Consider the following 13,060-nt stretch of genomic DNA (forward strand, 5'->3'; position numbering starts at 1 on the left):
TGCTACGTCCGACCTTGCTTCTGTCTACTCCCTTGTACCGCGCCTATCTTCAGCAGCCAGAGAGGTTGAGCCGTTGCTAGTGGATACGACCTGGTCACTACCGCCGCAGCAAGACCATCCCGCTTTGCGGCGGGCTCTGGTGAAAACCAGTAGTGGCTTAGAACCGATCCACTAGCACGGTCCACGCCAATCCCTCTCTGGCACAGAGGATCCACTACCTGCCAGCCGGCATCGTGACAGTAGATCCGGCCATGGATCCCGCTGAAGTTCCTCTGCCAGTTGTCGCTGACCTTACCACGGTGGTCGCCCAGCAGTCACAACAGATAGCGCAACAAGGCCAACAGCTGTCTCAACTGACCGTTATGCTACAGCAGTTACTACCACAGCTTCAGCAGTCATCTCCTCCACCGGCTCCTGCACCTCCTCCGCAGCGAGTGGCCGCTCCTGGTCTACGCCTATCCTTGCCGGATAAATTTGATGGGGACTCTAAGTTTTGCCGTGGCTTTCTTTCCCAATGTTCCCTGCATCTGGAGATGATGTCGGACCTGTTTCCCACTGAAAGGTCTAAGGTGGCTTTCGTAGTCAGCCTTCTGTCTGGAAAAGCCCTGTCTTGGGCCACACCGCTCTGGGACCGCAATGACCCCGTCACTGCCTCTGTACACTCCTTCTTCTCGGAAATCCGAAGTGTCTTTGAGGAACCTGCCCGAGCCTCTTCTGCTGAGACTGCCCTGTTGAACCTGGTCCAGGGTAATTCTTCCGTTGGCGAGTATGCCGTACAATTCCGTACTCTTGCTTCAGAATTATCCTGGAATAATGAGGCCCTCTGCGCGACCTTTAAAAAAGGCCTATCCAGCAACATTAAAGATGTTCTGGCCGCACGAGAAATTCCTGCTAATCTACATGAACTTATTCACCTAGCCACTCGCATTGACATGCGTTTTTCCGAAAGGCGTCAGGAACTCCGCCAAGATATGGACTCTGTTCGCACGAGGCGTTTCTTCTCCTCGGCTCCTCTCTCCTCTGGTCCCCTGCAATCTGTTCCTGTGCCTCCCGCCGTGGAGGCTATGCAGGTCGACCGGTCTCGCCTGACACCTCAAGAGAGGACACGACGCCGTATGGAGAACCTCTGCCTGTACTGTGCTAGTACCGAACACTTCCTGAGGGATTGTCCTATCCGTCCTCCCCGCCTGGAAAGACGTACGCTGACTCCGCACAAAGGTGAGACAGTCCTTGATGTCTACTCTGCTTCTCCACGTCTTACTGTGCCTGTGCGGATGTCTGCCTCTGCCTTCTCCTTCTCTACTGTGGCCTTCTTGGACTCTGGATCTGCAGGAAATTTTATTTTGGCCTCTCTCGTCAACAAGTTCAACATCCCAGTGACCAGTCTCGCCAGACCCCTTTACATCAATTGTGTAAACAATGAAAGATTGGACTGTACCATACGTTTCCGCACGGAGCCCCTTCTTATGAGCATCGGATCTCATCACGAGAGGATTGAACTTTTGGTCCTCCCCAATTGCACCTCGGAAATTCTCCTTGGACTTCCCTGGCTTCAACTTCATTCCCCAACCCTGGATTGGTCCACTGGGGAGATCAAGAGTTGGGGGTCCTCTTGTTCCAAGAACTGTCTAAAACCGGTTCCCAGTAACCCTTGCCGTAACTCTGTGGTTCCTCCAGTAACCGGTCTCCCTAAGGCCTATATGGACTTCGCGGATGTTTTCTGCAAAAAACAAGCTGAGACTCTACCTCCTCACAGGCCTTATGATTGTCCTATCGACCTCCTCCCGGGCACTACTCCACCCCGGGGCAGAATTTATCCTCTCTCTGCCCCAGAGACTCTTGCCATGTCTGAATACGTCCAGGAGAATCTAAAAAAGGGCTTTATCCATAAATCCTCCTCTCCTGCCGGAGCCGGATTTTTCTTTGTGTCCAAAAAAGATGGCTCCCTACGTCCTTGCATTGACTACCGCGGTCTTAATAAAATCACGGTTAAGAACCGCTACCCCTTACCCCTCATCTCTGAACTCTTTGATCGCCTCCAAGGTGCCCACATCTTTACTAAATTGGACTTAAGAGGCGCCTATAACCTCATCCGCATCAGAGAGGGGGATGAGTGGAAAACGGCATTTAACACCAGAGATGGACACTTTGAGTATCTGGTCATGCCCTTTGGCCTGTGCAACGCCCCTGCCGTCTTCCAAGACTTTGTTAATGAAATTTTTCGTGATCTGTTATACTCCTGTGTTGTTGTATATCTGGACGATATCCTAATTTTTTCTGCCAATCTAGAAGAACACCGCCAGCATGTCCGTATGGTTCTTCAGAGACTTCGTGACAATCAACTCTATGCCAAAATTGAGAAATGTCTGTTTGAATGCCAATCTCTTCCTTTTCTAGGATATTTGGTCTCTGGCCAGGGACTACAGATGGATCCAGACAAACTCTCTGCCATCTTAGATTGGCCACGCCCCTCCGGACTCCGTGCTATCCAACGCTTTTTGGGGTTCGCCAATTATTACAGGCAATTTATTCCACATTTTTCTACCGTTGTGGCTCCTATCGTGGCTTTAACCAAAAAAAATGCTGATCCCAAGTCTTGGCCTCCTCAAGCAGAAGACGCCTTTAAACGACTCAAGTCTGCCTTTTCTTCGGCTCCCGTGCTCTCCAGACCTGACCCTTCCAAACCCTTCCTATTGGAGGTTGATGCCTCCTCAGTGGGAGCTGGAGCTGTTCTTCTACAAAAAAATTCTTCCGGGCATGCTGTCACTTGTGGTTTTTTCTCTAGGACCTTCTCTCCAGCGGAGAGGAACTACTCCATCGGGGATCGAGAGCTTCTAGCCATTAAATTAGCACTTGAGGAATGGAGGCATCTGCTGGAGGGATCAAGTTTTCCTGTTATTATCTACACCGACCACAAGAACCTCTCCTACCTCCAGTCTGCCCAACGGCTGAATCCTCGCCAGGCCCGGTGGTCTCTGTTCTTTGCCCGATTTAATTTTGAGATTCACTTTCGTCCTGCCGATAAGAACATTAGGGCCGATGCTCTCTCTCGTTCCTCGGATGCCTCAGAAGTTGAACTCTCTCCGCAACACATCATTCCACCTGACTGCCTGATCTCCACTTCTCCTGCCTCCATCAGGCAAACTCCTCCAGGAAAGACCTTTGTTTCTCCACGCCGACGCCTCGGAATCCTCAAATGGGGTCACTCCTCCCATCTCGCAGGTCATGCGGGCATCAAGAAATCTGTGCAACTCATCTCCCGCTTCTATTGGTGGCCGACTCTGGAGACGGATGTTGTGGACTTTGTGCGAGCCTGCACTATCTGTGCCCGGGATAAGACTCCTCGCCAGAAGCCCGCTGGTTTTCTTCATCCCCTGCCTGTCCCCGAACAGCCTTGGTCTCTGATTGGTATGGATTTTATTACTGATTTACCCCCTTCCCGTGGCAACACTGTTATTTGGGTGGTCGTTGATCGATTCTCCAAAATGGCACATTTCATCCCTCTTCCTGGTCTTCCTTCTGCGCCTCAGTTGGCTAAACAATTTTTTGTACACATTTTTCGTCTTCACGGGTTGCCTACGCAGATTGTCTCGGATAGAGGCGTCCAATTCGTGTCTAAATTCTGGAGGGCTCTCTGTAAACAACTCAAGATTAAATTAAATTTTTCTTCTGCATATCATCCCCAGTCCAATGGACAAGTAGAAAGAATTAACCAGATCTTGGGTGATTATTTGCGACATTTTGTTTCCTCCCGCCAGGATGACTGGGCAGATCTCCTTCCATGGGCCGAATTCTCGTATAACTTCAGGGTCTCTGAATCTTCCTCCAAATCCCCATTTTTCGTGGTGTACGGCCGTCACCCTCTTCCCCCCCTCCCTACCCCCTTGCCCTCTGGTCTGCCCGCTGTGGATGAAATTTCTCGTGACCTTTCCATCATATGGAGAGAGACCCAAAATTCTCTCTTACAGGCTTCATCACGCATGAAGAAGTTCGCGGATAAGAAAAGAAGAGCTCCTCCCGTTTTTTCCCCTGGAGACAAGGTATGGCTCTCCGCTAAATATGTCCGCTTCCGTGTCCCTAGCTACAAGTTGGGACCACGCTATCTTGGTCCTTTCAAAATTTTGTGTCAAATTAATCCTGTCTCTTATAAACTTCTTCTTCCTCCTTCTCTTCGTATCCCTAATGCCTTTCACGTCTCTCTTCTCAAACCACTCATCCTCAACCGTTTTTCTCCCAAATCTGTTCCTCCCACTCCTGTTTCCGGCTCCTCGGACATCTTCTCTGTCAAAGAGATCTTAGCTTCCAAAAAGGTCAGAGGGAAAACTTTTTTTTTAGTGGACTGGGAGGGTTGTGGTCCTGAAGAGAGATCCTGGGAACCTGAGGACAACATCCTAGACAAAAGTCTGCTCCTCAGGTTCTCAGGCTCTAAGAAGAGGGGGAGACCCAAGGGGGGGGGTACTGTTACGCCGAGCGCTCCGGGTCCCCGCTCCTCCCCGGAGCGCTCGCTTCACTCTCCCCGCTGCAGCGCTCCGGTCAGATCCACTGACCCGGGGCGCTGCGATTCCGCTGCCAGCCGGGATGCGATTCGCGATGCGGGTAGCGCCCGCTCGCGATGCGCACCCCGGCTCCCGTACCTGACTCGCTCTCCCTCGGTCCTGTCCCGGCGCGCGCGGCCCCGCTCCCTAGGGCGCGCGCGCGCCGGGTCTTTGCGATTTAAAGGGCCACTGCGCCGCTGATTGGCGCAGTGATTCCAATTAGTGTCTTCACCTGTGCACTTCCCTATATCACCTCACTTCCCCTGCACTTCCTTGCCGGATCTTGTTGCCATTGTGCCAGTGAAAGCGTTCCTTGTGTGTTCCTAGCCTGTGTTCCAGACCTCCTGCCGTTGCCCCTGACTACGATCCTTGCTGCCTGCCCCGACCTTCTGCTACGTCCGACCTTGCTTCTGTCTACTCCCTTGTACCGCGCCTATCTTCAGCAGCCAGAGAGGTTGAGCCGTTGCTAGTGGATACGACCTGGTCACTACCGCCGCAGCAAGACCATCCCGCTTTGCGGCGGGCTCTGGTGAAAACCAGTAGTGGCTTAGAACCGATCCACTAGCACGGTCCACGCCAATCCCTCTCTGGCACAGAGGATCCACTACCTGCCAGCCGGCATCGTGACAGGAGCAATGGAGCACCGATAACACTGATCAATGCTATGCTATGGCATAGCATTAAACAGTGTATGCAATTTGAGAACTACTCCTAATACTCCTCACACTCAAAAAAAAAAAAGCTTTAAAAAGCTCTGTATCATACTTTTCTTCTTGCTCACATAGTGCAATCTCCCAGCAGGAGAAAGTGGGAGTTTCCCAGCAGGCATGACATCACTGAAGCCTGCTGGGAACCACTTCTGCCCTCACATGGTTGCAGTGCTGTGATGAATAGTAGACCTCAGGCTCTGTGCAGCTTCGAGTGAGGATCTTTGCAGCATTCAGTGAGGCTCTTACTAAATACTATGTGGCCAAAATGAATCTGCTATGTTCCCTGGTGATCCTCTAACTTGTATGAAAGAAATGCACTTTATACAACTATCTTTTCCCTCACTAGCTGAGTATTCTACATCTACAGTGTGTGCCCTTTGGTCAGTCAGATAAACCTGTTCTCATATTCCAGTTCCAGTTTGGTCTGCCGGGTCATGGTTAGTGATGAGCGGCATTGCCCATATTCGAATTCACTATATTTTGCGAATATATAGACGAATATTTGTCCTATATTAGCAAATTTAGCGTATTCATTATATTCGCATATTCGAGGAAGAAAACAGTGAGGGGGGCAACTTTACTATTGGTTGCTAGGGATGTTGTTGATAACCTCTGACAATTGTATTTGCATCATTTTAGTTGGCCCACAAGTGAAATGAAGGAATATGCGAATATACGCATATGCGAATATTCCCATAAGCGAATACACACATATGCGAATATGCGGAAGAAAGTGAATATTCGTAATTTCAAAGATAAATAGCGAATATATTCGCAATATTCGTGAGTTCGCGAATTTGCGATATTCGCAATAAAAATTTGAGATGCGAATATTCTAGTCATAGTATTTAGGGATTGAAAACTTGACCAGAAACTGTAAGATTCCATGCCCATAACAGTAGAATGCTGGGTGATCAGAGGGGCCTTCTACTGGAGCTTCCACAACTAACAGCAGCTGTAGTTGGTTATTTTCATTCCCAAACCTCTCAATAAAGGACATCTGTACTGCATGAATTTTACATATTCCTGTGCCTGGGCTGCAAAAATAAACAAAATAAACTTTGACTCGCCTTCCTATGTCCCCCCGTTGCTACGGTACCGGCCTCACGGTCCTCCGCTGCGATCCTCTTGCTGCTTCCTGGGGACGGTAACGTCACAGAGCCATCAACGTATCACCGGCCTCAGCGATTTTCCGTCTCGACCGGTGATAGGTTGAGCGCACTGTCATGTAAGGAGCCAGCCGGCTCCTTACATGACAGTGTGCTCGGCCTATCACCCGCCGAGGTAGATATGGTAGAGTTACATTCAAGGGATGGAAGCAGCCTTAGAACTTTTGCCAGAGAAATTGCAGTCAGGAATAGCTTGTCATATCAATAGGATGCACTCTAAACCTGTTAATTCCCAACCTTACAGAAAATAAGATGTTCCTAAAGTTGGTAAAAGGAATGGTTGCTTCTAGACCAATTATACATAAGTATTCTACTAATTTGGAGATAAGTCCCTGTTTGAAGGGTATACATTTGGTGTGCCTTTTAGCCATATTTCCAAGAAAAATGGACTCACATCTCTTCACATATCCCTGGAGGTTTTCATTAACCCCTTCACGACCACGAATGTATATTTACGTCTGTGGCCGGCTCCCAATCTGAGAAGCTGACCAAGCTTCGTAACTGCTTGGTCCCGGTTGCTATCAGCAACCAGGACCTGTGGCTAATACCCGACATCGTCGATCAGGCTGATGTCCAGTATTAACCCTTTAGACACCGCAATCAGTTAATCGCGGCATCTAAAACAGGAGAAATCCATAACAGCTAGCTCATCGCGGCGTCCCGAACAGCTGAGAGGACAGCAGGACGTTGCTTACCTTCTTCCTGCTGTCTGATTGGCATTTGATTGCTCCAAGCCTTAAATCCAGGCTTGAGCAATCAAGCAAATAAAACACTGATCAATGCATTCCTATGGCATTGAACAGTGCCTGCAATGAGTAATGTGCAAAATGGCATTTTTTTTCTTCAATTTTGTTGCACAAGGATTTTATTTTTTATTTTGCTGTAGATTTTTGACTGATGTCACTGCAAAGTGGAATTGGTGGTGCAAAAAAAAAGTAATCATATGGATTTTTAGGTGCAAAATTGAAAGGGTTATGATTTTTAAAATGTAAGGAGAAAAAAATGAAAGTGCAAAAAATGGAAAAAAGGTTGGCCCTTAAGGGGTTAAATCCTATTGGGGTTTGGGATTTGTAGGTGCATGGTGGTAGACAACACACATGGCGGGTATTAATGTTTTGCTTCCTTCTTTTTGAGTCTTTTCTCTTTATGAAGGTCACTTTTGCTCACTGTATGTTATTGTGTGTCATTCTTTGCCCAGCCTTTCTTCTGGGATCTGGGTCTCCTTGATATTGTTGTGGCTTTCATGACATCTTTTCAGCATTCTGTGACCTATCTACCTGTCCTATACCATTGTGTGTATACTATTACCATCATCTCATCTTCTGTACTTGTAACTACAGTGTGTAATATCTATCAATCAGAATATTTTATTCCATAGATAATGGTGCAGACGTTACAGGATGATGTTAATCCATAAAGCGGGGAGTGAGGACACACCTGGCCGGAAGAAGCGTCGGCTGACGCGAAACTAGTTGCCACCTGTGGTGTGCCCCTGCGTCTGAGAGCGGCTGCTCTCACTCCCCGCTTTATGGATTAACATCATCCTGTAACGTATGCACCATTATCTATGGAATAAATTATTCTATTTGATCGGGACTTCTAAAGTGGTGAGCGCGCTTCATTCCTCGATCTTGAGAGTTTTTTTTATATATTGCATCATATGCACATTTGTTCTATTGAAGCCGCACCTCTCACTGAGTCCACCCGAGCAGTACGCCATCACACCTGGCATACACAGTCTTCCATATACACGGACTGGTAGAGATATATTTATAGGCTTCAGCAGTGCCTGACGGCAATTCCTCCTTTACATACTTAAGAATTATGTGATATATCTATGTTGTGTCCTTTAATTGATGTTTATCTATTTGTATTAATAAAGAATTATAATATTTTGTACATGACTTGGTGACTGGCTTTTATATATGGGGATTGATATATTTTGTATCGCAGTCGTGGCTAGATGCCAGTTATCTTTGGAGTAACAAGGTAGGACTATGTTAAACATTTAAACATCTAGCCTTCACCGAGATGGAATTATATATAAAATATAGACATTTTCAAAAGCCTTTTTGTAAGGCTTGGCCACCACAGTCAGGTTTAGATTCTTTTTTGCATAGAAGAGTGCAAGTTCTCCAAGTCAGGGAAGATGCATCCTCATAAATCACTTCAATAGTGGTTCACTTATAGGTGTCACTTGAGCATAGAATGCCTAAAATCTATGAGAGCTACCATGAGGAGTAGGGTTATATGTCTGCCTTCCTCCCCATCAAATAAAACACAGTTTGCAGTAATAACCTCTCTTGATTGGGAAACTGGACTAGTCATCATTCTGTTTATGGAGAAATTTTAAGGAAACTCTTACTCCTGCCTATGAGATTTGCTGCTTCTAAAAGCCATGTAACCTTGCTGCCCACATTTAAAGGGGTACTCCGCCCCTAGACATCTTATCCCCTATCCAAAGGATGCCTGATCGATGGGGTCTCTCGCAATCTCAGTGCAGCACCCGGCATTCATGTCTATGGATGGAGGGGCTTTGCACGAGGGGGCTTGGCATGAGGTCACGTCTCCCGCCATGGGAACCCAGCGTTTCAAACATACTGTTTAGAATGCTGGGTGCTGCACTGAGATCTCGGGGGGTGGCTTGACCCCCGCGATCAGACATATTATCCCATTTGAATAGTGGATAAGATGTCTAGGGGAGGAGTACCCCCTTAATAGCAATTGTTAGGAGGCTGTTCTTTCCCCTAGAACAACAACTTTTTGAAGGTTTTAGTTTGCTGCAAACTGTGGTAGAGATATGGATTTGTCACCCTATAGCAGCAGATAATATTGTTTGGGGCCAAACAATTATTAAATAAAAATAGTTTTCTGAAACTACCTTTTTTTCAGGAAACATTGGCAAATAAAAAGCAAAATCCACTTATCAATAACCTACGTTTCAAAATTTTGCCCACTGTGCAAAACCACAAACACATAAAATATCATACGTCTGTATGGTCTTGTGACATAATATAATATACAGTCATTACCGTAAATGTTGGCACCCCTGAAATTTTTAAAGAAAATGAAGTATTCCTCACAGAAAAGGATTGCAGTAGCACATGTTTTGCTATACTCATGTTTATTCCCTTTTTGTGTATTGGAACTAAACCAAAAAAGGGAAGAAAAAAGCAAATTGGACATAATGTCACACCAAACTCCAAAAATGGGCTAGACAAAATTGTTAGTTGCACACCCTTTGAACCCTTTGGGGTCATTGTCCTGCTGGAAGCCTCAAGATCTCGGACACAAACCCAGCTTTCTGACACTGGGCAGTACAGTGCGACCCAAAATCCCTTGGTAATCCTCCGATTTCATGAGGCCTTGCACACATTCAAAGCACCCAGTGCCAGAGGCTGCAAAACAACCCCAAAACATCATTGAACCTCCACCATATTTCACTGTAGGTACTGTGTTCTTTTCTTTGTAAGCCTCATTCCGTTTTCAGTAAACAGTAGAATAATGTGCTTTACCAAAAAGCTTTATTTTGGTCTCATCTGTCCACAAGACGTTTTCCCAGAAGGATTTTGGCTTACTCAAGCTCATTTAGTCAAAATGTAGTCTTGCTTTTTTATGTTTCTGTGTCAGCAGTGGGGTCCTCCTGGGTCTCCTGCCATAGAGTTTCATTTAATTTAAATGTCGACGGATAATTCGCGCCAACACTGATGCTCCCTGAGCCTGCAGGACAGCTGGAATATCTTTGGAACTTGTTTGGGGCTGCTTATCCACCATCTGGACTATTGACACCTTTCATACATTTTTCTCTTCCATCCACACCCAGGGAGATTAGCTACAGTGCCATGGGTTGCAAACTTCTTGATAATGTTGCGCACTGTGGACAAAGGCAAATCTAGATCTCTGGAGATGGACTTGCAACCTTGAGATTGTTGATATTTTTCCAAAATTTGAGTTCTCAAGTCCTCAGACAGTTTTCTTCCCCTCTTTCTGCTGTCCATGCTTAGTGTGGCACACACAGGCACACAATGCAAAGACTAAGTGAACTTCTCTCCTTTTTATCTACTTTCAGGTGTGATTTTTATATTGCCCACCTATGTTACTTGCCCCAGGTTAGTTTAAAGGAGCATCACGTGCTTGAAACAAACTTATTTATCCACAATTTATAAAGGGTGCCAATAATTTTGTCCAGCCCATTTTTGGAGTTTGGTGTCACATTATGACCAATTTGCTTTTTTTCCTCACTTTTTTTGGTTTAGTTCCAATACACGCAAAGGGAATAAACATGTGTATAGCAAAAGATGTGTGACTTCAATCCTTTTCTGTGAGAAATACTTCATTTTCTTGAAAAACTTCAGGGGTGCCAACATTTAAGTGTGCATAAATGTAAATGATATGGCTATGGCTGCTTTCAGTAAATAAACAAATAAATAATGTCAGTGTGCTGCTCAGCCAATCACCGGCTGAGGCAGGACACGGCGGCGAACAGTAATTGACCGAGTGGCAATTGACATATTGGGCCCAAGTATCCAGAAGAGAGGAGAACACCAGAAACTGGGAGCAGCATTACCAGAAGCAGCGGGGCAGTACAAAAGGTATGAACAGCTTTATTTTATTACAGCTAGGCAGCTTGGGCAACTTTATGACAGCTTGAGCAACTTTAGAAAATAATTCTCTTCTGCCAGATAACCCTTTAAAAGTCTATCTGTCACAAAACAAAGCAAAATATGTCCTTCACTTCTTTGCCTGTCCCCGGCCATTTACTGAAAGCATGATGCTTGCCCTTACATTACATGCTTGAACTTCCGGATCTGGGGTCTCTTTTTTCTAGGCCTGTCTGGCATTTTTATAATAACCAGGCTGACTGGGAGGTAATTGGGAGATGAACAGGCGCAGCCAGCAGTGGTCCCACTCTCTCTCTCTCTCTCTCTCTCTCTCTCTCATTTCTCTGTGCTCGGCTCCCTCTTCCTTCACTGTGATTGACAGGTTGGGAGCGAGCACAGTAAAGTGAAAGGTCTGCCCAAACACTTTTCTGCATTTTGACTGTGCTGGAGCATTGCCACAGTCAATCTTAGTTAAGTGACGGGATGACAACTACTTGCAACATGTTAGGGGCCCTTAGTGGTCAAATGTATAGAAAAGTTTTTTTTGTATATGGGAACATGGAAATATCTAATGCAAATAAATAGGAAAAGTGGCGATATTCATCTATTCTATTAGATAATAAAAAGTACTTTGCAGTGACAGTGCCTAATTAACTCTCTGTTTAGGAAAGAGGAATGTAATGCTCCCTGATGTGTTACCTTCTTGTTATTGTTTAATCTGCACTGGAAAATCAGAGACACAATTTGTTACCATAAATGCTGTGGACAGAAACACTATTTTTGTTTATATTGTTTATATTAATGTCATGTGTAATTCCTAGATGGATTATGTATCCATTCTACTGACTACAACCTTTTGCCAGCCAGTTCTTTTTTATTACCAAATTTGACTTAAAAAGTTGAAATGTAGTCAGCGCATGACAAATAACTATAGGTCTCCTACTCTCTCATGATCATATGTAACAGAAAATTAGCGATACTGAAGGCACGAAGGGGGAGCCGGAGGTAAGTATAGGTTTATTTTTTTTATGCATTCAGCTTGAGCTTATTGGTAAAACAAAAGATTTTCTATGAAGCACCAATTTAAGATAGTCTGTCTTTAATAGCTGCTACCAATATTACCCTGGTAATTGTTCCCGGCTAAAAGTGCTTCTTAAAATATTTATTAATAAATTAATCATCAATGAGATTTAGTAGTTGGGGGCCTTGTGAAGTTGATCTCACTTATTTTATAGTGTGCATTTCCCCTTTAATGTCTGTCCATTTAATTAGATAATATATACATTTACTATATTCTACTTTTGGCGATTATTTATTATCCTTGAGCTTATGAACTGATGCAGGGTTTCCTTTTCAAAGAAAAAAAAACTAGGTGGCAGATCTAATTCTGTATCGTCTCAGATCAGCACTATCTCAGCCTAACAAATAAATCTTTATGTCAGAATTAAATACACTCTGGAAAGGCCATTTCAGCTCTTTTTGTGAGATTTTTTTCAATTGTGTGCAGTGATGGATATCTTTCGATAGTGGGTGATAGCTGAGGACAGTCATTTATAAAAGGTTGCAGCACTACTAATTGTAAGAGGTGTTTTTTTAATATCCAGGTTTAGTAGCATAGGGAATGAGCACATACACCATAATGATAAATGCAAAGAAATAAGAGAGGTAAACCACGCAGATACATTGATGAAATTTATTTCATTTTCTGACATCAAAGTAATTGTCACTGCAAAAGGATGCAGACTTTTAAATGTGCCTTGTAGATGTCAGAACAGTTTCCAAAACACAAGACTTTGTCGCACAGTAAATCAATGCACAGTATTTTACAAGAGTTAATGACACATCACATCTGCATTTTAGTAATATGGGAATTATGGACAAAAAAAAAACCAAACAAACAAAAAAACTAAAATTAAATAAAACACAAAAAGACAAATCTAGAGATTAAAGGTGAAGTAAAGCTGTAGAAAAACTGTAGAAAATCATGCATCTGAAAACAGCGTTACTGCCCGCACATGTGAAATAATTTGGAGAGTACAGAGCTA

The sequence above is a fragment of the Hyla sarda genome, chromosome 4 (genome assembly GCF_029499605.1).
Source record: "Hyla sarda isolate aHylSar1 chromosome 4, aHylSar1.hap1, whole genome shotgun sequence".
Classification (NCBI taxonomy): Eukaryota; Metazoa; Chordata; class Amphibia; order Anura; family Hylidae; genus Hyla; species Hyla sarda.